General features: G+C 41.8%; 1 long non-coding RNA gene across 4 annotated transcripts in view; it reads left to right on the forward strand.

Annotated features, from left to right (window-relative positions):
- LOC109550071 (uncharacterized) overlaps nt 1–25,316 on the forward strand; it is a 53,150-nt gene that overhangs the window by 23,687 nt on the left and 4,147 nt on the right. For 3 of the 4 annotated variants that reach the window (XR_012324462.1, XR_012324464.1, XR_012324465.1), the window contains 2 exons: nt 16,827–16,953; nt 18,694–20,694. This is a non-coding gene — a long non-coding RNA (uncharacterized lncRNA). The remainder of the gene's footprint in view (nt 1–16,826; nt 16,954–18,693; nt 20,695–25,316) is intronic. The other variant, XR_012324463.1, reaches the window with a different exon arrangement.

Consider the following 25,316-nt stretch of genomic DNA (forward strand, 5'->3'; position numbering starts at 1 on the left):
AAGGGCTGCCTGTATTTGCAGTTGCAAAAATCTTTATCCATATAAAAATGTAGTCCAGGAAAGCTTAGTCTATTTTCTCCTTCTGGACTCAGCCTATTTCTACCTCATCATTTTTTCATATGCCAGAAGTACAGGAAGGGAATTCAGGGGAAAGTCAAACAATATGTATCATGTGTGACTGTATGGCAGGCTCTTTACTCACAATATCTCATTTACTTCTCCTAACAACCTTGTGAACTAGATTACTAATCTCAGTTTTAATACAACATAGGGAAACTGAGGCCAAAGAGCTTAAGTAACTTGCATAAATTCACCTGGGCCTGGCAGTGGCAAGAACCTGGATTCTGATCCAGGTCCATCTGGCTTAAGACTTCATCTGCATCGCGTCCTGTGCACTCTCTTCTCTCTTCGTTGCTTCTTCCAGTATAGTCTCCAGTTGTACCCAAATTGCTGTCCGTCAGTAAGCTGCTTGGACAGCTTTTGGCTTCAACACATAATGCCTTTAACGTCTGTACCAGTGCTGGGGAGGAAACAGCGGGCCCCACCCACTAGAGACAGCATCCAGAAGCATCTCCCACCACCCTTACTCCCACCCAATCGTGTGGCAAAACACTTCAAAAGGGAAACCCAGGAACTATGCCCTCTCTGTTTACTTAGGTGACTTCCATAAGAGCTCACATCACACACAGTGTCCTGGCCTCACCATATTTGGCAGTGATCAGCAGGTAGAACCCAAGGTTTTACAACAGAGACATGAAGGTTGAATGGGTGGGACCAGAGCAAAGAAGGTGTATCGGGTATAAGGTGCCCCCTGACCCGGTCACATACTGCTAAGGGCTGTGGGCTGTGTCCCTCCCAGTCAACTGTGGAGGCTAGAGGGACTCACCTAGGCCAGCATCCCAAGCTACTCGTCAGCTCTTTGGATTAAATCAACATTTACAGCGCTGAGGTTTTTCACATTTGCTAAAGTATGTCCCTCGGGGGCATATTAAGAACACAGAAACCTTGTGTATGATGGACAATAGTAACCACTAGAGAGCGGTATCCCCAACTAGCTCAGTTGTCAACAACTCTCTTTTGAGAATCTGCTAGGGGTGGACGCTGTGGGAGAAACAAAAATGAGTAAGGCTTGCTGCCTCCCTTCAAGGAGCTTGAATATGAATCTCAGTAGTTAACTGCCTATGTGACAAAATAAACTCTGTAAAAGAGCAGAGTACAGTGGCTCTAAAGGCAAACTGTTCCCCCACTTAATAGCTCTGTGAGCTCGATTAAGTGACTTAACCTCTCTGTGCTTCAGCATCCTTGTCTATATATAAAACAAGATAACGAGAGGTAACTGTCATAGGGTCGTGATGAGGATTAAATGAGTCAATGCTTATAAGCTTCTTAAAGCAGCGCCTAGAAGACAGAAAACATTCAATAAATATTTATAATAATTATTATTATTTAAAATGCCAATAAGTATATCTCTGCATGAGTCAAATCAGCTAGAATATTTATAAATTAGCACAGGAAGTCCTCATCTGTTCATTGTTTCAGGAGTTAGAATATGTATATCTTTATACAGAAACATTGTAATAGATGTAATAGATGACGTTTAGTTCCCAGGCCCTCAAACAAAAGACTCTTTAAGCCATGCTATCACTTAAGACTTTCATGTTTGCAGTTTAAAAACAAATTTTAAACCGTTCTATTGTAATAATAGAAAAAACAAAAAACGATTTAAAATATAATCAGCTTTTTATTTATCTTGAAAGTTGACACTTTAAGAAAAACAGGGTAGATTTTTAAAAATATTTATTTATTTAATTTATTTATTTGGTTGTACCAGGTCTTAGTTGCAGCAGGCGGGCCCCTTAGCTGCAGCTCCAGGGCTCCTTAGTTGCAGCACGTGGGCTCCTTAGTTGTGGCATGCGAACTCTTAGTTGCAGGATGCATGTGGGATCTAGTTCCCTGACCAGGGATCGAGCCCAGGCCCCCTGCATTGGGAGCATGGAGTCTTATCTACTGTACCACCAGGGAAGTCCCCAGGGTAGATTTTTAAATGGATGAAAACGAACATGGAAATTTCTGACAAGATGAAAAGAAACATCTGGGTACTTGAAAGGCTTTAGAGGTCGACACTCCTAAGTTTTTAGAAAGTCTTATTTCATTCAGGACTTATATGGCTTTTTTTCCCAACCACTATTAGCAGTGGTTTTGCACCTGTACCGGGAATTAAAAAGAGGCAGAAGAGGACGAAATATTTTCCTTAAAATGATATGTATACATGTGGAAGAAAAAGCTGTCTGGAATGCAGTTAACTCCATTTAAAGAAAAAAAAAGCAGGATAGAATCCCCCAAAAGAAAAATAAAATATAACAGTCACTGATTTTCAACCACTGCACATTTCAAACCTGCACTTTTACATGGTAAACAACGGTACCCAGCAAAATGTTGGAGTTGGGCCCTTGTTTGAGGTTTCTGCCAGCCAACTTTACAGGATGTCATCTTTGGCAGTTAGCCCATATGATTTAATACCTTACTCTGTTTTCTCTTATTTTAATTAAAAAATCAGAGAAAATTAAAAAATAAAGACCACATTAATAGAAAACAATTGAAACAGAGATGGTTCTCAAAGGAACACCTCCTAAGTCTCAGTTGAATGTCCACTGGTCAAGCTGTGAAGGAAAAGAAGAAAATTAAAGACTATGTGCCCAGTATTAGAAATATATATTTGAAGAGTGTGAAATACAATTAAAGATTTGATTTTCCGTTTTAGTTCTCTAGCAATGAAAACTCCCATAACACATAAGTTCATATAGACCACATAAATCCAACTTTTTAACTTTTGATTTTCAGAAATGCTGCACATCGGTACAAGAGTAAAGAGGTGGCCAGTACAAATCAAGGAAGCACCTGTGCCAGGTGATTCTCCATGGTGGCCACCAGGAGGCACCATCAGCTCATTCATAACTGCCTTGGTCGGGGAGCTGTAAGTGAGGGAGGGCGTTTCCAGTGTGGTTTAAGAAGGAAAAAAAAAAAAAAAAAGGCTTCCCTGATGGCGTAGTGGTTGAGAGTCCGCCTGCTGATGCAGGGGACACGGGTTCGTGCCCCCGTCCGCTAAGATCCCACATGCCGCGGAACGGCTGGGCCCGTGAGCCATGGCCGCTGAGCCTGCGCGTCCGGAGCCTGTGCTCCGCAACCGGAGAGGCCACCACAGTGAGAGGCCCGCGTACCGGGAAAAAAAAAAAAAAGGAAAAAACAAACTGCTGTTTAAAGCATTCATTCAGTTGGGACTTTTACAAATTAGTATTTGTAACTGAGAGACTGCCAGAGATTCAGAATGTGTTTCAGCAAATGATTTTGCTGTCACTGACATCCCTTGTATAAATGCTTTTAAATGCAGTCTTGAAGGTAACTGATTCTCACTTCTCCATTCTCTCAAGAGCCTGTAGAATTATTCCAGTTCTGACAAGTCCCCAGTAGCTTTGTCTGCTGGAGTAGATTATCTTATCTCTTTGAACCCTGAAACACCAAATCTAAGTAAGAATCTGACCTTAGATCTTTATTTAAATTTGATAAACTGTCGCACTTACATTTATCTGCGTAAGTGCTATTGGTGTCAAGACAGGAGTCAGATTCTAGACTAAATCAAACCCCGAGTCAAGAAAATGGCAGTCATGCAGCCCCTCTCAGTTCCCAGAGCTCCACTCCCAGGAAGACACCTAGTGTTGCTGCGTGATGGCTATAGGCCCCCCTTCTCTTGCACTAATGTTGTCCAGTATGCTTTCCCCTTTCAGCTGTTTCCTATTGCTGACAATCTGCTTACTTTAAGGCCTAAGTTACTCTAAACTATTTAAAAGACAACTGGGCTGTGTGAGAAGTTTTGGCTGGTAAGCCTTGCCGGCTGCTAAAGAAGGTCTTCCTGGGAAGCAGAAAGCTGGTGGGGACCTCACAGTCAGGGTCTGGTCCAAAAGCGAACTTTGGCAGGGCACAAAGATGGAGTCTTATACTACCACATTCCCAAGAGACTATGGTACAAAGAACAATACACTGCAACTTATTACATCATAATGAACAAGTAGGGCAGAGGAGCACTGATGGAGGCACACGGTTTGATGGAAAAAGCTCTTAGTTATTGAGTTGTTTCAACTGATAGTAGCCAAATCCATTAGATGTGGGTTTTGTTTGCTGATGTCTCAGGGGACACATCATTTCCACATGTGGGGAATGCATTTTCCTGTAATGTCCCGCACAGACTACAGTATGAATGTGCCTTATTTTATAGTCACTTACCACACTGTACGTCCCACATGCTGTTCCTTCGCTCCAGTGAAGAGTAAGGAAGATCACAGCACAGTGTTAAGATAGGCTAGGCTATACCGGGTAACAAACGAAACCCTGAGCTCTCAGTGGCTGAACAGTATAACAATTTGTTTTTCATTCATGCTGATGTTCCTGGTCAGAGCATTTTCCAGGACAGCTGTTCTCTAAGCAGCAAATTCAGGGATTGGCGCTTCTCCTATCACGTGTTTCTGCCATCTTGGAGTCTTCACTTCCAGCAGCGCAGATGGAGAGACAGCCAGACTGAAAGAACGTGAGAAAGTTTTATGTAAGGGATGCTGGGAAATGTAGTCTTCCTCTGAGCTCAAAAAGAAAATGAAATGGTTTGGTGGACACATATAATCAGCTCTGCCATGATCATGAATCTTTATTTCTAACAAAGGACCTTTCTGTAAATATCAAGTTCATCTTTCCCTTTCAATCCCACCTTCTGGGATTCTGTAAAATTTCTAGTAACGGAGAAATTAAATAAAACTTCTGCATCCCTGTGAATTTATCACCTATATAACCTACACAAGCATCTTAATCTACATAAGATTTCACTTAACCTGGAAGAATATTCTAATTATAAGCCACCCTCCATAGATGGAAGAACAATGACCACACTCCGCCTCACCCTACCATTCCCACCTTTAGACTTCACACCATGTTACACTTAGAACCTACAGCCATTTGTAGGGTCTTGCTTCTCCACATTTGCAAAGCCTTAATCCCACCCCAAACACAACAAAGAACATTAATGTTTCCAAATTCCTGACAGATATTAATCTTTGGGATTTAGGGATGAGATATCAGAATTCCCAAGAATTCCTGAAACCATAAGTTTTTCTTAAAATACTGCCAACATTATTCCTACTCTTTATTCACAATTATGGATATAGGAAACAAATTTATTTAATAATTAATAAATATTACGTTTAGTGGTATTACAGAGAACTACAGTCTATGGCAGATATCCAAACACTGAATAAACGTGGGTGAACATTAGTAGATAGTATTTGAATAAGGTAACAGTCATATCTCCCAGCAAGGTTAACAGCACTACCAGAATCACGTGAAGAAATTGCCAACCTAAGCATTTGTTTTGCTTCCCAAATGTGTTATTTTTTGTAACACCACTCGCAGGATTTGTATAAGGTATATGATGCATGTAAATGTATTGATATTTATTTTATTTGCAAGAATGACTCACTGTTAGCAGCAGATGGGGCCATGAACACACACCTATAACATGGCAACAGCTACAAGCAACATGGGCTGATTGGATGGTGACCGCTTCTCTCTTGACTTCAACCTTCAGCTCCACATGTCAGCAAAACCTTACGGAGCAAAGCTCAATGGAATTCTGACGCAGACGTGGTAAATCAGGGCAAGTGCAACCAACTCCCGTACCAGGACTAGCTCGCGCTCACTGATTGCCAGTCTCCTGCCTGCTGTGGCCGACCTTTGATGAGTCCTTTGCCTTTTACCCTCTTCCCAGCACTGACTAGTTCCCATTCACTTGGTGAGACCTCCTGAGCTCTGAATGCTGCTTCCCTCCAGCTGTTCCTTCTCAGGCTTCCCACACACACTTCCCTGCCTTACCTACTGCCTACCTGGCCTTGGTCCCGCTGCTTAACTCCAAGACCTGAGCACTGCCAGCTCCCATTTCCATCGATGCCCTGTGTAACACACTGATGATAACTCACCTTACCTATGTGGGCCTTAATGGAAAATACATATATAAATAATATCTTAGGAAAAGGAACCCTCCTACGCTGTTGGTGGGAATGTAAATTGGTGCAGCCACTATGGAAAACAGTATGAGGTTCCTCAAAAACTTAAAAATAGAGTTACCATATAATCTAGCAATCTCACTCCTGGGCATATATTCAGAGAAAACCCTAATTTGAAAAGATACGTGCACCCCAGTGTTCACAGCAACACTGTTTACAATTGCCAAGACATGGAAGCAACCTAAATGTCCATCAACAGAGGAATGGATAAAGAAGATGTGGTACATAGATACAATGGAATATTACTCAGCCATAAAAAAGAATGAAATAATACCATTTGCAGCAACATGGATGGACCTCAAGATTATTATACTATGTGAATGAAGTCAAAGAAAGACAAATATTTGATATCACTTATATGTGGAATCTAAAATATGATACAAATGAACGTATTTACAAAACAGAAACAGACTCACAGACATAGAAAACAAACTTATAGTTACCAAAGGAGAAAGGAGGGGGGATAAATTAGGGGTTTGGGATTAACAGATACAAACTACTATATACAAAATAGATAAACAAGGACCTACTGTGTAGCACAGGAAACTATACTCAATATCTTGTAATAAACCACAATGGAAAAGAAAAAAGCAATAGCTTAAATTTATATATTGTACTTCATATATGATCTCAATCCCATGACACCTCTGAGAGACAAAGATGATGGCGGACTTTATTTTCTCCATCTTAAGATGAGAAAAATGGATGCATATGGAAAGTGCGATAAATTTCAGTGGTCAGCTTTTCATAGGGCTGGACTGGGACCAGTGTTTCTTTTTTATTCTTTGAATAGATATTTGAATGCCTACTAGTGCCAGGCACCTAATGCAGTTTTTATTTCATTGCTTTATATTCCCTAGGAGGGAATGTGCTTATATTAGTGGTGAAGAATAACATTCTACCACTATAACATTTGAACCAGATATTCGTAACAAGAGGTTATGGAGGTAGAGTCTGTGTTGGTTGAATGTTATTTAGAAAGCATTAATCATATCTGAGCACTTTCATTAATTGTTTCTTAATGATTGATGCTAAGAGCTGATTCATCCACTTTTACAGCCCAGAGAGGAAGGCATGGGGCACTGTCAGAGACAGGCATGAGGAGCACTTTGCAGCTTATAAAGTGCTTTCACTTATATGTCCTCCAATACAATCCTCAATTTTCTGAAGGAATAGGGCCAGGATTATCTTCATTACATAGATGAAACAAAGACAGCAGCGTAAAATGAGATCCAAGGAAAAACCTACTTTTTCACTCTTGATAAATTGGAACAGTATTTAGGGAATCACACTGGGGGTCAGCAATGTGGCAAGAAAGTGATTTTGAAGAAATATTCCCAAATTTAATTTTACCCAACTGACAAAGACAGTTAAGTAAATCTTGCAGTTTGGAGAAACCCACCCTAGTTTTTGACAGTGCATAAAAGCTTAGATCTACTGCATTTGTTGCTTCAAGTTACTAGCACTTTCTACTGTGTTCCTATTGTGTTTAGACCACAGCAAAGCTTTTCAACAGCCCAGGTTCAGGTGCACAATGTTACCGGGGTGACCACCATTGCAGTCTCATCAGCCACCACTGAAGAGCCACATAGCACGAGCATGTAGCCCACTCAGCTCCTGTGGTTAGCAGACCGAAAAGCATCTGGGGTGATACTGAACTGGCCACTGGCAGGCGATACAGGGTCGTGATTGAGAGTTTGGGACAGAACCCAGAGAGCCTGAGTTCAAAATCTGGCTTCATTATTCACCAGTGGTGCAACTTGAACAGCTACCTCCTCTGTGATTCCGGCACCTTATCTGTAAATGGATAACTGATGGTATGAGCCTCAAAGGTTGTTGTGAAGATGAAGGGTGGCCAAATATGCCACCCCAAAACAGGCCACTTTGGCTTGAGGATGATTTCGAGCTAAAGGTACACAGCAGATGCTCTGACTGGCCCCCTTTTCTTCCTGAAAGCAGGAGATAAACTGCCCTATGGGAGACGTCCAACAACCATATAATCAAGGGTGGGAAGTTGAGGGCAAGAGACTTCTTTGCAAACAGACCTTGTTAAAATAACTCTTAGCTTTCCTTAGCTTCCCCGTTTCCTTTAGTTGCTTTTCCACAATCGCCTGTCATTGTTCAATCTAGTGTAAAGGCATTTAGGTTTGCCACTGCTTGGGGTCTTTATTTCCTTATGAAGGCTCTCATGTCACATAAAACTTATACTAAATAAATTTGTATGCTTTTCTCTGGTTAATCTGCCTCATGTCAATTTAATTCTCATGCCCAGATGAAAACTCTAAGAGGGTAGAGGTAAAATATTGCCTCCCCTACAAGAATTAAATAGTGTATCTGAAACGCATCAATATGGAAGAAACATTTACTATTGTTATCTGCAAAATATGTGCGTATATGTGAGTGTAAATGCAAAAAAAAAGATCTGGAAGGGAGCACACAAAAGTGGTAATAGTGGTTATTGTAGGGAAGGGGAGTGAGATTTGGGGGAGGGGTTGGGACTGATGGGTGACTTTTAACATTTACTCTGTATTTTTCTGAATTTTAATTTTTACATGAGAATTTATTTCTCAGTGAATTATTTGTGGAACTTTAAAAGTGATGTATAGACATGAACTGTCAGTCATTGCAGTACTATTAGAAAATATCACATCATATACTAAAAAAACCTATCATTTCATTAAGTAATACAGGTTTTGTGTTTTCTAAAATAACCTGAAAATATCTAGAAAAAATACAAATCTGAAAAAATTCACATTGATTTTTACCATAGGAGAGGATTGCTTTAGGAAGTAGGTAAAGCAGTGTCATAGAAAACTGTATTAATGTGCTCCAATCACATAATTTAAGAAACGTCCTGTGGTGTAATTATAACGGAAGTTAGTACGTGACGATCCAACCATTTTCATTACCGCGTTGCCATGTAGAGCAGTCATCGCCTTTAGCCTGCTGCAGTAATATCATCATGTCCATTTGAGTTTCCACATCACCATCTTATATTCATGTAACCAAAAAAAGTTCCAGAAATGTGCTGCTGTCATTATTTCATCTGGGCCACAGCCATGGGTTGTTACATAGGACATGTTTTATTATAGGTAATAAAAGAAAGTCACAACAAAAATAAACTTTTAAATTTAGAGACCATATTCTGCACTAATCCAGAGGTTTTTATTTTTTTAATTAATTATTTATTTTTTTATGGCTGCGTTGGGTCTTTGTTGCTGCCCACCGGCTTTCTCTGGTTGCGGCAAGCAGGGGCTACTCTTCGTTCTGGTGCGCGGACTTCTCATTGCGGTGTCTTCTCTTTGCAGAGCGTGGGCTCTAGGCGTGTGGGCTCAATAGTTGTGGCACGCAGGCTCAGTAGTTGTGGCGCACAGGCTTAGTTGCTACGTGGCATGTGCGATCCTCCCGGACCAGGGCTCAAACCCATGTGCCCTGCGTCTGCAGGCAGATTCTTTTTTTTTTTTTTTTTTTTTTTTTCCGGTACACGGGCCTCTCACTGTTGTGGCCTCTCCCGTTGCGGAGCACAGGCTCCGGACGCGCAGGCTCAGCGGCCATGGCTCACGGGCCCAGCCGCTCTGCGGCATGTGGGATCTTCCCGGACCGGGGCACGAACCCGTGTGCCCTACATCGGCAGGCGGACTCTCAACCACTGCGCCACCAGGGAAGTCCCAAGACTTTGTGTGTGTGTGTGTGTGTGTGTGTGTGTGTGTGTGTGTGTGTGTGTGTGTGTGTCTTTTTGTGATTCGTGTTTGGGAATATTAGTAAGAAGAATAATTTAACTGAACACTTTTATCCTTCATTTCAAGGGTGCAAACTTTGGGAAGAGGAGCTGTGGTAGAGATGCTTCTGGAGTTCCTATTCCCACAGGGAGAGCCTAACTGTACCCACAGAGGCCTCTGCTGACCCCCTTCCTCCCTTTTCAGGTGTATTGAGAAAGCACAGGGACTGTAAAGGCTGAGGCTTGAGATTCCCCAGCTGGTGAAATTGAGTTGAAGATAACTAAGTTAGAGAGACCTCTTCAGTATGGTAAACAATTCACACTATCCCAAAGGAAATAAAGCCTTTTCCAGAGGGAGACTGGGGGATGGGGGAAGAGAGCTGGGGGAGAGGTTAAGAAGAGGGAAGGAGGAGGACTGCAAGGCAGAAAGGGGAAAGGGAGTGGGCTTTGAGGAACTTCCCGACAGACGCTCCTGCGATTACATGATACAACCACCAGGTGGCGCACAGCCCGCCAGGTTCCCACCTGTAGTCAAACAAAGCAAGGGCGACTGTAAACACCGTGGAACGGTGCCGCATCTAGACAAGAGAGAATTGGGAGGGCTTATAATAGGATTGGGGTTTCTGTTAGATGATTTTGGGAAGCGTTCAGCAGAGTGAGGATTGCTCCGGATTGGGTGCTGTCAGAAAGTGGGGGTATCAAAAAAAAAAGAAAGTGGGGGTATCTTAATGATTTGGTGATTGAGTATCTTAATGATTTTCATTGACGAGGTGACAGGAACGGCATCTAGCTAACGCTGTCACCCGTAAAGAAGTGGTAATTGCTCATGTTAACCAGGAAGGCGGGGTGGGGGCGGGGGCAGGGGATGGGGGGTGGTTGTCTGCTCGTTTCTGTGGTTCTCTCAGCTGTTTTGGCTTGTGCTAAAGGCACAGTTGCAGAGTGGTCTCTGTCTCACCCCACAGAGTGATCTCAGGAGACAGTGCTAGTCTGCGAAACGGTTTAGGATTGGTAGGTGTAAAACCAGTTCCCAGCTGTGGAGGCCAAGCCGGTTCCCAGCTGACAGCTGTCGGGATTCTTTTTCTTTCTTTTTTTCACATGCTTCCTATCCACAGGGGTGCCAGCTGTTAGAAGGAGCATCCCAGGAAGTCATCCCCAGGAAAGCCCATGGCATGATGGCTAAATGCCTGAACTGTGGCCTTGGACCGACCTGACTTTGCATCCCAGCTCTGCCATTCACTGGCTGTGTGACCTTGGATAAGTTATTTAACTTCTCTGTGCCTGTTTCCTCTTTTGTAAAAGAAAGTAAAATTAGTACCTATCTCTTCTGGAAACTGGGGAAATTAAATGAGATAACATATGTAAACACAACAGTGCCTAACACATGATAGGCATTTAACTTAGACTAATCTACCCTATTCATTATTTGTCAGAGGTCACAATGGTCAGTGCACTCTGGAAAGCCATTTAGGGGACTGAAGAATCAAACAATTATTAAAAAAACTTCTACTATCAGCATATGCTCATAAAGGAAGCTGATGGGTTGTCTTTCATTTCTGGTTTGTCCAAAACATATATATTCCAGACTTAGTAAGGTGATACTTGTATTCAAAAGAATTATTGCAAGGGGTGAGGGGAACTACTGCTGTGAGAGAGGGCTGTGACCATAGATCTGCAAACATCTCAGAGTTAGGCAAAAAAATTTTCCTCGTTATAGAGAGGAATAAACAAGCCTGGAAAGAGCTGGGCTCGGGAAAGTGGGATGAAAGAGTGGCACGAGCGGATGGTAGATCAGAGAACATTTGACCCTGAGGTCAGCCTATTCTCAGAAGCTGAGGGTGGGCCAAAGTTCAAGGGCCTGGAGGAAGGAGAGAGCTTAACCAAAGTTTGGTTAACAGTGTTTTGTTGCATTGATCAATGGGGAGAAGCGGTTCAGCTAATCATTTATGAGGCAAAGAAAGGGAATCATGAGGGTCTGTGTCTGGCCTTGTCACAGGTGAACAGGGGGCATTTTAAGTCAGATGAGAAAGGACCGGTCTTGGCATTAAGCAAAGACTGTTGGGGGATTTCTTAATCCTCACCAACGTGTTCCAGATCCCAGGGCTCAGGTAAAATTCAGCGTTGTCAGGTTGCAAATTACATGTTTCCCATTTCTCAAAGTGCTGTGTTTCAGATAAAGGATGAAATTTGGGCTTTAATATGACCTGAGAGATCCTGGATCCTTACACAGAGGCTGAGGTCTGTAAGGCAGAAGGGCCAGGGAAGAGCAGGTTTATTTGCAAAGCCCTCGGCCAACTGGACTGTTTAGAACATACGCGTTGTGTAACTTGTGTGGCTCTTGCATTGCTTCTGACCTACAAGTGGATCAATAAGAAATAAAACTTGAAATGAGGCAACATCAGCACAAAGGCTGAAACCGTGCTTTAGTTGAACCCGTGTTGAGGGCCCAGCTCTCTGCTGGTGCTTTGGGGAGTCTCAGCGCTGAAATGCTGTTCCGCCCACGCCCCCTGCAGAGCACCCTCTGCCCTGCCCACCCACCCCCAACCCCCCGAAGTAAGCTGTACTGCTTTCTTCACTTCGCCTGTATGGGTTCCAGCGTTTTGCTGGCGTGTCAGGGCTTTCCAGCCAGGGCACCCTGCACCTGGAAAATCTCCCTCTCATTCTGTCCTCTCCTTGCGTAGCCTTTCCTTCTCCGTTGACACGGCTTGAGGGCTGCTCATATAGTCCACCGTGGAGAGGGGCAATCTTGTAATTCCTACAATTTGCGATGTGCCCTGGAGGCAGCCTGGATCTGGGGTAGACCCTGAGAGGCTGCCCACGCCTGCCCCCCACCTTGCGGAACGTCCTTATTACACGCTCCTGCCACGTTCTGAGCAGTCAAGCTTTGATTTACTTTCCCTTGCAAGAGCCGAAGGAATAAAGCTGTCAAGTACAAGCTGACGATCTGAGCTAATTCTGCGGATTTATGAAAATGCTCAGAATCCAAGCGGGGTGTGAGAAGCAGCAGCCTGACGCTTGCAGCTGGGAAGTGGGCGCAGTGGGTCCCGCCACCCTCCCAGCCCCGCCCCTTCCTCTTTCCCGAAGGGATTTGTCTCCCCTGCTCCCTGCCTGTCAGGAGCCAATGCCCTCTCCCCTTCTTGAAAACAAAACCAAACCCTGCCTGTTCTGAGAGAGGGTGTGAATCAGAGGATCCTGTAACGGGCGGGAACTTTACTGACTTGTCTGATCCACCTCCCTCCTTTGGGAAAATACCTGTCCCTCCGCTTTTGGAAAGCTGGCTCTGGCCCTTTTTCTTTACATCTAGGAAGGTTCTAATTATGAATCTTCCTAGGGGTGGAAGGAAAGAAGTAACCTTTCATCTGTTGGCCTCCTTCCTTCCCCTAGAGGCTGCTTCCTCCTATAGAGAAGGGTAGTCTGTGGCATCTCAAAGGAGACGTGACCAAATATTTAGAAATATCCTCGCATCCAGCGCATTAAAGGAAGGCTGAAGCAGTGTGGACCGCGGGCGTAAAGATAACACTTTTAGAGGGAGGCATTGATTAAATAGAGGGGTGGGGGTGAGCTGAGTATTTAGTCAAATGAGGTTGTGAACCAATACTGCTCTCAGTGATGCCCTACTGTCTGCAGAGAATTCCTGCAAGGGGGGAGAATGTGTCGCTCGAAGCACATCTTGGGCAGAGTACCCCCTCCCCCACTTCTAGTCCCTGTGCTCCCAGTGACGCTGACTCAGCACCGGGCATAGAACTTGGGGCCCAGCTTAAGCCAGTCAGTACATCCTCATCCCCAGGCCACCACAACTGGTTCAGAAATGGGCGCAAGACCTCAGATGGTCCAGCCGTTGAATCCCGGGACTTGTGCTGCAGCTCTCTGGAGCTCTCTCTCTCTCCCTTTCGTTGCACTTGAACCTAAGAGGCTGTGAGGCTGGAGCTACTGCTTCAACCAGCGACTCAGAGCCTGAGAACAGAACCAGCACACAGAGGAGAGAAGAGTCAGCCAACAGAGAAATCTGTTTCTTCTTCGCGCTCTTTGAGCCCTGAGTTAGGCCTTTCCTGAAACCAGTACTCAATTCTGTGTGCTGATAAATTCCCATTCATCTGAGCCCAGTCTGAGTTAGTTTCTGTCACTGTATACTCAGTCCTAACTGGCAGAATCAATATGCCTAACACATAATAGGTTTTGGAATGAATGTATGATTCAAGCATGTGTTTATCTTTGATGTACTGGGCAGGTGTCCCCACACACTCCGTCCTCTCTGGTTCCTTTCTTCACGTGAGTTCAAAGAGCATCATGTGTTTAAATTCAAAGTAGGTGAATGGTAAGTATTAGTTTTGCTTGAAGATGAGCAGAGCTTAAAGTGGGGGGAATAAGACGTGAGGCTCTCTTAGCCTCAGAGGAGCATTGCCGCCTGAACCATCCCCATGCCCTGACCCCCCCGCCCCCCACAGTCTGTGGAAAGACTGTCTTCTGTGAAGCTGGTCCCTGGTGCCGAAAAGGTTGGGGACCTCTGGTATAAACTGTTTCGATCCTGTTAGAAATGCTTTTGCCAGCATTTAGGAAAATTTTTTTTTATCTTTGACCTATGTTTCAAATACATATTACTAGCTAACTATCACAAAATGTAGGGCTTAATACAACCATTTATTTGCATGCGGTTTTACAGGTAAGGAGTTTGAGGAGGACTCCCCTGGGCAGTCTGTCCGTCTGCCTTCACGTGGGGCCGTCAGGTCTGCCCCTACACTTCTGAGGTGGCGTGTTTGCTCATGGGTCTGATGTCTTGATGCTCCTGGGCTTTTCTTGTTGTCCACCTGGGGCTTCAGACCCCAGAGCTTCTTTATGTGGCTTGGGCTTCTCATAGCATGGTGATCTCAAGAAAGTTGCACTTATTAGTAGCAGGAAATAGATGTTACTAGGCCAATTAAGGGCTGTACCCGAAACAGGTGCACTATGGCACTATTGCCATATTCGATGGTCAAAGCAGTCACAGAGCCTGTGGAGGTCTAAGGACAGTGTCAAATTCTCGTTGCAGAAGAGCAATGGGGTTGGGAGATATTTTGTGGCCATCTTTAAAACATACAGTCTGCCACAACCCATAATCTTCTAAGGAATGTATCACATGGAAATAATGAGAAAGACGGTATAAAAACACAGAAGTTCATTATGACTTTTGTAGAAAAAAACCCCAAAACAGTGGAAACAATCTACATGTCTACCAATGGCTAAATGACTAAGTCAACTGTCACACACCAACTAACAGGAATAAAAAGCCATAATAATTGAGAAGATTATGAAACAACATGAACAAGTGTTGCTATAAAAAGAGAAAATGTAAAATTCAAAAGCACATGCAGGGGCTTCCCTGGTGAGGCAGTGGTTAAGAATCCGCCTGCTAATGCAGGGGACACAGGTTCAAGGCCTGGTCCAGGAAGATCCCACATGCCGCGGAGCAACTAAGCCTGTGCGCCACAACTACGCCTGTGCACTACAACTACTGAGCCCGTGAGCCACAACTACTGAGCCCATGTGCCACAACTACTGAAACCCGCGTGCCTAGAGCCCACGCTCCGCAACAAGAGAAGCCACCACAGTGAGAAGCCCGCACACTGCAAAGAAGAGTAGCCCCTGCTCATCACAACTAGAGATAAACCCGTGCGCAGCAATGAAGACCCAACTCAGCCAAAAATAAAATAATTAATTTTTTTAAAAAAGCATGTGCACTATGATGATAATTATGTAAAAACCTGCACACATCTGGACAAAGTCTGGAAGGAAATATGTAGAAATGAAAATAATTGCCTTGAGGTGGTAAGATTCTGCATGACTTCCATTTTCCTCTTTATTGTTACAGCTTCATGAAAAATGAAAATGAGAAGAAAAGAAGATAATTAAAGCTTTAATTGTCAGTGCTCAGTACTTGGCAGGTACATGTACTGAAGAAGTGCAGGAAAGATATAGGGAGAACACAGTTCTTCCTGTAGTTCACTCATTCAGATAAGCTGCCAGGTCAGAGGATCCACAGATATACTTATTTATAATTAACTTTCTGTTATGACCTGTCATCTTCGGTATGCTGATTGTCACGGAATCAATAATTATTATATTACCCTTGCTACGTTCCTAAGGCTGTTCATGATATGAGACTGAAAACGCTTTAAAAAGCTACTATGACATGTAAACATAAGATGATATTTTATTTAATCTTTTTCATAATGACTCCATCTTATCCAGAGTTTCTAAGATTGTCAGTGGTAATTTAGTGTGGGAATTTATCCTAGAATGCTCTAGTGAGAACCTAGTTTACCTCCAGTCTCACGGCCCCTGTTTGCCTGGGGACTCCATGTTTTGTATGTGAAGAAAGAGGCTGCGGAGTCTGGAATAGTCTATGCTAATCAAACTGCATGTGAAGTTCCTGGAGTGGCCCCGAATTTAACCTGGGTCTGGGAGACTAGGGACCAACCAGCCCGCCTGGGACTATGACAGTCATAGCTGTAGGCGACGTCCAGCCCTTCACAGCCAAATCCAACCTTTGAATGGGCAATGCTCTCCAATGTTTAACTTGCCAGTCATTACTGTGTCTTTTTTTTGAAGGCCTTTTAAAACTTATTAAGGAAGGTGAAAGAAACTGCAATAAAGGTCAAAGTCTTAAAAAAGTCTGATTAAATAATTGCAAAAACAAATTTTAAAAAAGAGTTATCTGATTAGTTGTCATGACCACTAGTTGTGTTTGAATAGTTAATGACTGGAGAAAACCTGGAGGAGGGAAGTGTTTAGATTACTTTGATTTAGGGCGATTGCCTTTTGGCGAGTTAAAAAAAAAAACAAACTTATCTACTGGTTGATTAACGTAACTGCTGGTATTCTTAGAATTAACATTTCAGTATTCTTTTTTCCTGAAATTGGAGTTTTATTTAACAAATGCTTATCTACCAGGCATTATGTGGCATTATCCTGTACTTTACAGGTAATAACTAACTTAATTCTCAAAAACCCATAATGCAGGTATTGTTTTACAGATGAGGAGACTGAAGCTGGAAAAGGTTAAGAAACTTGTGCAAGATCACCAGCAATAAGCATCTGACCAGGACTCAGACCCATGTAGCCAGACTCCAGAGTCTTTTACTACTGTACTGTGCAGCCTGGGTAAGGATTCCCTTAGAATTCCATGTTAACAAATAAAGCTACAAAGATCTAATAAATCTAATAAAATATTTCCATATCTAGGTGTATTCTTTTCAATCAAATTGCAGCAAAGACTCCTGTACTCAAAATAATTCATAAGCTTTCTCTTGTTCTTATTCATACAACTCTACATTAGGAAAGATACTGTAATTTGCAATACAGCCAAACCCTTTTAAGAGGATTTACTTGCTCTCCAGCTACCAGATGGTCATAATAATGAAAGGTTAAATGTACTGTGCCTTTGCATGGTGTGCTTGTCAATTTCACTGGTTCGCCCGCCCAACCCCATGAAACACTCCTCCTGGTATTGAAGACCCTATGTAGTCCCTTGAATCTGGGCTAGCCTTGTTGACACTATTAACCAATAGAATATGGCAGAAGTGATGCTGTGCTACGTCCAAGATTACGTCTTGAAAGGGCAGTAGCTTCCACTTTTTGCCGTTGGGAGCCCTGGGCTGCCGTGGAAGAAATCCAATTACTTTGTTGTAGAGACAAATGAAGAGGTCATGTGGCCAGGGAGAAGGAGGCCCCACTGAGCCCAGCCCCCAGTCAATATGCCAGCTGATTGCAGATACCCAAGTGACCACTGGCAAGATCAATAGAAAAATCACATAGCTGAGCCTAGCCAAATTGAACAGTTGCTTTAAATCACTAAGTTTGGGGATAGTTTGTTATGCAGCAATAGATAACTGGAACACCAGATGCCTTTGCCTTTTATTAATGTGCTCATTCCAAAATATTTATTGACTGTCTACCATGTGACAGTTCTAGGAACTGGATATAGTGGTGAAAATTAACAATTAAACAAATAAGTAAACACCTTCTAAGGAAGTTGCTTTCAGGTAGAGATCTGAATGATTAGAAGGAAGCACGTTCTGGAGATGGTGAGGAGATGCAGTCAGAGAGGTAGGCCGGGACTAGATTATGTCTGGGCCCTGGAGGAGTTTGGATTTTATTCTATGTAGAATGGGGAACTATTGGAGAGTTTTACAGAATGGAGTGATATTCTCTAATGTGGTCTCTGAAAAGGATGGCTCTGGCATCTGCGTGGAGTAAAAACTGTAGGGGCACCAGGCAAGATCAGGGAAATTAGGCAATGGCCCAGGCAGTAGGTGAGGATAGCTCAGACTAGGGAAGCGATTCTCAAAGTGTGGTCTTGTCAGCTTAGTGTTTCCTCAAACAGTTAAACATAGAGTTGCTCTATGACCTAGCAGTTCTACTCCTTGGTATATACCCAAGAGAACTGAAAATACATATCCACACAAAAGCTTGCACATTAATGTTCATAGCAACATTATTGATAATGGCCAAAAAGTGGAAACAACCCAATTGATGAATAAATAAAATGTAGTATATTCATGTAATGGAATATTATTAAGCTATATGAACAAATGAAGTACTGATACATGCTACATATGAACTTTGAAAATATTATGCTAAGTAAAAGAAGCCAGACAGAAAAGACCAACTAAAGTTCAATTTAACTTTTATCAAGCACCCAGAATTGGCAAATCCATAGAAAAAGAAAGTAGATTAGTGGTTATCATGGGCTGGTATGAGGGGCAATGGGTAAAGACTGCTAATGGAGTGATAAAGATGTCTGGAATTAGATAATGGTGATTATTGCACAACTTTGTAAACATGCTGAAAACTATTGAACTGTCGATCTTTTCGTTTTTTCTTTTTGGCTGTGCCACACAGCTTATAGGATCTTAGTTCCCCGACTGGGGATCGAACCCAGGCTCCCAGCATTGGAAGCGAGATTCTCAACCACTGGACCACCAGTGAATCCCCTGTTGATCTTAAAAAGTATGGTAAGTGAAGTTTATGGTAAGTATAGCTCCATATTTTTAAATGTTAAAAAGTGTTGTCTGGGGAGACCTGGAGATCCCTCTGAGACATTCTAGTGGGTCTGCAGGGTCAAAAGTATTTTCATAATAACACTAAGACATTACTTGCCTTTCTTATTCTCCTTCTTTCATGAGTATACAGTAGAATTTTCCAGACGATGGGCTTCCCTGGTGGCACAGTCCCCAATGAAGGGGACACAGGTTCGATCCCTGGTCCGGGAAGATCCCACATGCCATGGAGCAACTAAGCCCATGTGCCACAACTACTGAGGCTGTGTTCTAGAGCCCTTGAGCCACAACTACTGAGCCCACACACCACAACTACTGAAGCCGGTGCACCTAGAGCCCGTGCTCTGCAACAAGAGAAGCCACCGCAACGAGAAGCCCGCGCACCGCAACCAGAGAAAGCCTGCATGCAGCAATGAAGACCCAATGCTGCCAAAAATAAATAAATAAAAGAATTTTCCAGAGGGTAGTGACATGTGATATTGCAGCAGATTGAACGCAGAAGTAGATGTGAAAATGCAACCTTTTTTTTTTTTAAAGTCAGACATTAAAGAGATTGGCAAAAAAGTAGAGCAATGCCACTATTCTCTCTAAATTTTGTGAGGAGATATGTCTACTTAGAAAAATATATTATTTATATTAACATGATATGGACTTATTTTTTAATGGGCAAATAAATATTTTAAATTGTTTCAGCTCAGATTTCTAATACTAATGATAAGTATTAATATAACTCACATAAACAAAGGTCTTGGGAGTCCACAATACTAGTTTCCAAGAGTGTGAAGGGACCCTGAGACCAAAAAGGTTGAGGACTGCTGCTGAACTAGAATAATAGCAATGGAGGTAGTACAAAGTGGTTTGAAGGTAGACTCCATTCCTGGGGGTTTAGATGTTAGTAGTAAGAGGAAGAAAAGAGTCAAGAGTGGCTTCTGGTTTGGGGCCTAAGCAAATGTGGATGGTGATGCCATGAACTGAAATGGGGAGAACTGTGTGAGGAGGAGGTTTGGTACCGAAAATCAAGTTCTACGTCAGAAATTTAGACGTTTGGACATTGAAAGATGACCTCCTTTAATACTCCCTCCAATCCAATGAGTTAGATATTACTGTCTCCATTTTACAGGTGAAGACATTATAATTCAGAGTTTGCCTAGAACGCAGGAGATAGATCCTGATCTGAACCAGGTCTGACTCTGAAATCCTGGCTTAGCTCAGTCGCCCTAAACTAAATTCACCTGAACTCCCAAACAGGAGGAAATAATAAAGGGATTTAGGTAAAAAGTGACATTTAATATAGGTAACAACCAGCGTGGTACCCTGTGGAGGCTGCAGTTCCCAGGAGTAGCAACGGCAGGTTTTCTGTGGGATTGCAGAGGGTGAGGGGGACCAGGTGGGCATCAACCATGTCCACTAGGGTGCCGGCAGAGTTGCCAACCAGAGCCCAGGCCTGCTCCACTCAGGGCAGGAGAAGCCAGTGGGCGGGTTGGGGGAGGAGGAGGAGGAGGCTCTAAGGTAAGTTCTCACATTTTAAGAGGAATTTTAATATTTTAACAGAGTGCAACTATAGCAGTGTAAAGCCAGCTGAAAGTGAGCTGTGGTGCTGGGAAGGTGGATGTTAAAATATTTCTCCTCTCATTCCGGGTTCAGAGAAATTGTTTTCAAAAGCAGAGACGTGGGCTTCCCTCGTGGTGCAGTGGTTGAGAGTCCGCCTGCAGATGCAGCGGACACGGATTTGTGCCCCGGTCCGCGAAGATCCCACGTGCCGCGGAGCCGCTGGGCCCATGAGCCATGGCCGCTGAGCCTGCACGTCCGGAGCCTGTGCTCCGCAACGGGAGAGGCCACAACGGTGAGAAGCCCGCGTACCGCAAAAAAAAAAAAAAAAAAAGCAGAGACGTTGGGTTTCCGTTTTGCTCTGTTTCTTGTCCTGTAAATAATCAACTTGCTTCATTTCTACTCCTCGGATAAAATCAACCACCCAACCAACCAACCTATCACATATGGGAATGTGACTTATAACAGATATTCATTTTAACATAATTTCAACACAATAAAACAATACGTGGAAATACTTAAACTCAAAATTCAAATTCCTGCAACTTCAATCTGAAAAAAAATTTTGTATTATTACTATTATCTAAACTAGGTGACTATCAGTAAGAATTTTAATATTACTTACTGTATATTATTATGATTGTGCCTTTAAAAAAAGAGTCAATCTCTTAGATATACATACTACAGTATTTTCTGGTGAGATGATATTATATCTGACAGTTGATTTCCAATAATCTAGTGCAGTGGGGGTGAGGAGACAGTGGGGTTATAAATGAAACAAGATAGACCACATATCGATAAATGTTGAATCCAGGTAATCAATACATGGGGACTCATTATTCCATTCTTTCTTTCTACTTTGTGTGTTTGGAAATTTCCAGAACAAAAGTTTAAGAAAAGAGTTCAATATTTATCCAATGTTTAGAGACTGTTGCTGTTCAAAAAAAGGACACAGGATACAAGACTGTAAATTGTTTTCTATATTTCACTTGCTTTAGGGTCTTTTTTCTTTAAAGGATTCTGTAAAATTGTACATTTCAAGACGAATATAAAAAGTAGTGTGTATTTATCCATAATCTCCTTTATCGCAGCTTCTGGGTGCCTCCTGTACACTTCCAATTATAGCAATGAGAGTAAATAATTCCCCCTAATTTGGTCTTAATGTTCAACTGTTGTCACATTAATTGCTACCTTTGTGTAGCTACTGCCTAGTAATACATCACTAGACAAGACAGACATTTTAGTGTCTAAATTCAGATGTTAACCATGCAAGTTTTTCATTTTTCAGTAATTTACTTGTTTTAGGTGAAAAATTTTAAATTCTGTTTTAACTTAGTTCATTATTGTAATCTGGGCATATTTTGCCTTAGAGGCGTCTCCAGAACTCACTTTTTACCCAACGATGTTGAAAAGGTGGTTCCACAATATTTTAACATTTCTAGCTATAAATTATTTTTACACCCTGAATAAGATACTCCTGCCACCACCACCCCCTCGCCACACGTGAAGACGCAACTTGAAGACGGCCGTCTGCAAACCAGGAAGAGGGCTCTCCCCAGACACCCAATCTGCTGGCACTTTGATCTTGGATTTCTCAGCCTTCAGAACTGTGAAAAATAAATTTTTATTATTTAAACCTCCCAGTCTATGATAATTGCAGCCTGAACTAAGACAAGGAGTTTGGTGTTTTATAAGCCTAGATAGCAATTTTGTAAAGTGATAAAAAGTTAAGCAAACTTAACTTTTAACTAAATTTAAGGACAGGACAGCTTAATACAGAAAGTTGAAGTTATGTTATCCATCTCAAACCTTGAAGAAATGGGAGTATAAATTTAAAATGGTTGTTTCATGCTCTTGGTTCTTCACTACTAGATAATGCTCTTTCCTACTCTTAGTTAATAACATGCATATCTAAAATTAAGCCTCTTGTGTTGCCTTGGATTCTGTTACTTTAAATAGGCACCAACCAGATTATAATTTTTACTTGTTTGAAGGTTGTTGGAGTCTGATATTAATTTCTTTCCTGCCAAAAAAATCACAATGGGCAAGCTGGAAGTCAGAAACAATTATTCAGGATAGCACAATTAAATTGGCTTTTCTCCCGGCATCTTTCTTGTTACCTTTACTTATCGCTGGAGTCTGAAGTTCAAGGAAATAGTCATAGGAGAATTCTTTTAAAAAAGTGAGAGAGAGAGAGAGAGGCTATAGTTTTCCTAAAACGGAATAGGTACTTTCCAGAATGTATTCCAAAAAGTATTATGTAATCTAAAATTGCTCCCTAGAAATCATGGAGGGGGTTCTAAGCTTGGAGGATAACAGTTGCTTAGAAGCAACTAAGATGAATAAACATGCTGCAATTTCCTCCTAAGATTTCAAGCCTAATTCAATGATGGGATTATGTCTAAATTGCTAAGCTTAAAATAATTGCCTCACGAATAGTCATATTGATTATGACTGAAAAACACAGAGGATCTGTGTTCTATTTTTAGTTTAAATGTACACTCTTTGCTGAGGAAGCTGAGGGATGCATTTACAGTTTTCTGAAAGAATAAACTGTGATGTGTGGATGTGAGGAAAGAGAAAACAGTTCTTGACCTCCATAAGCTCTCAGCTGCACAAGTTGGAAAGAAAAGATTTATATATCTGAATTAGTTAATATTGCAAGACTAAATTGTGTGGGACTAATTACAAGTGCCTCTGAATTCAGGGTGGGAGAGAATTGATGAGTGAGATTTCTGTGATTTAAAGGAAGTATTAGAAAAATTGTATATGAAGTCTGGCACTGAGAACTCAGGTTTACGTTCTGGCATGTGGTAAGGGTCTAAAGATGTTGGGTCCAAAACACGCCCAAATCAAGATCCGTAGTTTTATTTAGCTGGCTCTTCAATTCAGTGCTGTCAGCTGTGAGGTTTATAGTTGAAACTGAAGAAGGTTACACATTTATAACACGAAATCGAGTTCATCACTGAATAGCCAAATTAAATGGTTTTGATGATTGAAAATTATACACACATAAACATTATACTTTGCTACATTTCGACATTTATAGTTATTTATATTCTTGAGACTATCTTGGATCTCATTATGTGCAACACTGTATATCTATAGGACGCATTGACATATCACTAGAACACTGCCTGGCATACAGTAGGCACTCAATAAGAATTGTTGAATAATGAATGAATTGTCAACATTCATACTCCTTTATGCATGCATGTGTATATATGCATATATGAATATATCTATAGTCATTCAAATTGATCTTAAGAATAAGTCAATAAAAGAGTTACAAGTTTGAGTTATTTATGAAAATAATCATGATTCACAATGTTGACAATCTTTTCTCACAGAAAAATACACATACACACTTAAAAAGGAAAGGTTTTGAATTACAAAACTGCAACAGATGCCTGTTGTAAAATTTTTTAACAATTTATAAATTTCATATTTGAGATATGAAAAATAAAAAGTGGAAGCTTTTCATATTTTCTAAGCACAAACATAAGTATAGAGTTTCTTTTTAACACAGGATCATACTCTATATTTTTCTTTCTTGATTTGATATATTTTATATATTCAACCATATAGTAGATAATTTTTTTTCTATCCGTGCATCCTTCTTTCTTACATTACACCACATAGATATACCATAATTTATATAACCATTTCCTTTTGGTAGAAATAAGATTGTCTCCATTTTTTTAATACCATGAACAATGTTTCAGGTCATATCACTGCACACATATCCTTTGCTTGTGTATTTTTGTAGGAGAGATTCTGAGAAGCAGAATTGATGAAACAAAAGGTAGGAGTGTTCTAAATTTTGATGGAAGATCTGTATTTTAATCGCTACTCTTATATTCTCAATCTTGGTTTAGAGAAGGAACCCATCCAACCAAGGAAACTATCCTCTACAGCAGACTGTTAAGATTTCTTCCTCATCCTATGGTCCCTGATTCTCAGGTGGAGCCTGACCTAGCTGCCTGAGATTCTAGTGGCATATTGTTGTTACCTCCTTGAGAAGAGAGAGCACTGGGGCTTTTTCCAGAATATGGAATTATATATTGTTTCCTTTTAGATTTAGAATATGTATAATTTTATTTTTAACTGGGAGGGAACTTACAGATCAATCCCCTTATTTGGGGGGCATACTTTTAGTTGCTAGTAAAAGAAAATAACTCAAACCGGCTGAAACAATAAAAGGAATGTATTGGCTCACATTAACTGACAAATCCCAGATATTGACCTGGCTTCTTGTGTGATTTGATCCGGAGTTCATGATATAATCTGCTTTTCAGAGTTCCTCTAGTCTCTGCCCTGTTCTGTATGTTGCCTTCATCCTTGGCCTGGCTTTCCTTGTAGGGCTACCAGCAATTCTGTATACTTCCTCATTTACATCCAAGACGAGAAGAGGTTGTTCCTTCCTCCAGTTATCAAATGAAAGTTCTGAACCTCACACTAAGTAGACCAGCTTAGGACAATTGTCCATCTTCAAATCATTAACCCTTAAAGGGACATAGGTTCACAAAGCCTCACCCTAGAGCTAGCAGTAAGGCCAATCCCACCCAAACAACATCAAGGCTAAACAATGAAGGGAGGGGAATGGATTCTGATTAAACAAACACTCCTTAGGGAGGAACTTCCTTTCCTCTTGCCTCTTTTCCATAAGGAGGGACTTCTACTACGGTAACACTCATGGCCCCTCCTTTGCCCCTTGCTTACTATTCTCTTGAATGATGGATAGCAAAGTCTGACATTCATGGTCCTCATTTCTCTGCTGGATGGAGCTAATCTAATTAAAGGTTGTAAGCATTGAAGATTCAGCTATTTTCTTTCCACCTGGAGCTTATGTGGGGCAGCAATACTAGGGTAAATGTAGATGTTCTGCAGTCTCAAATGTTCCCTTCTGTGTGCCGT

The sequence above is a fragment of the Tursiops truncatus genome, chromosome 11 (assembly GCF_011762595.2).
Source record: "Tursiops truncatus isolate mTurTru1 chromosome 11, mTurTru1.mat.Y, whole genome shotgun sequence".
Taxonomy (NCBI): Eukaryota; Metazoa; Chordata; class Mammalia; order Artiodactyla; family Delphinidae; genus Tursiops; species Tursiops truncatus.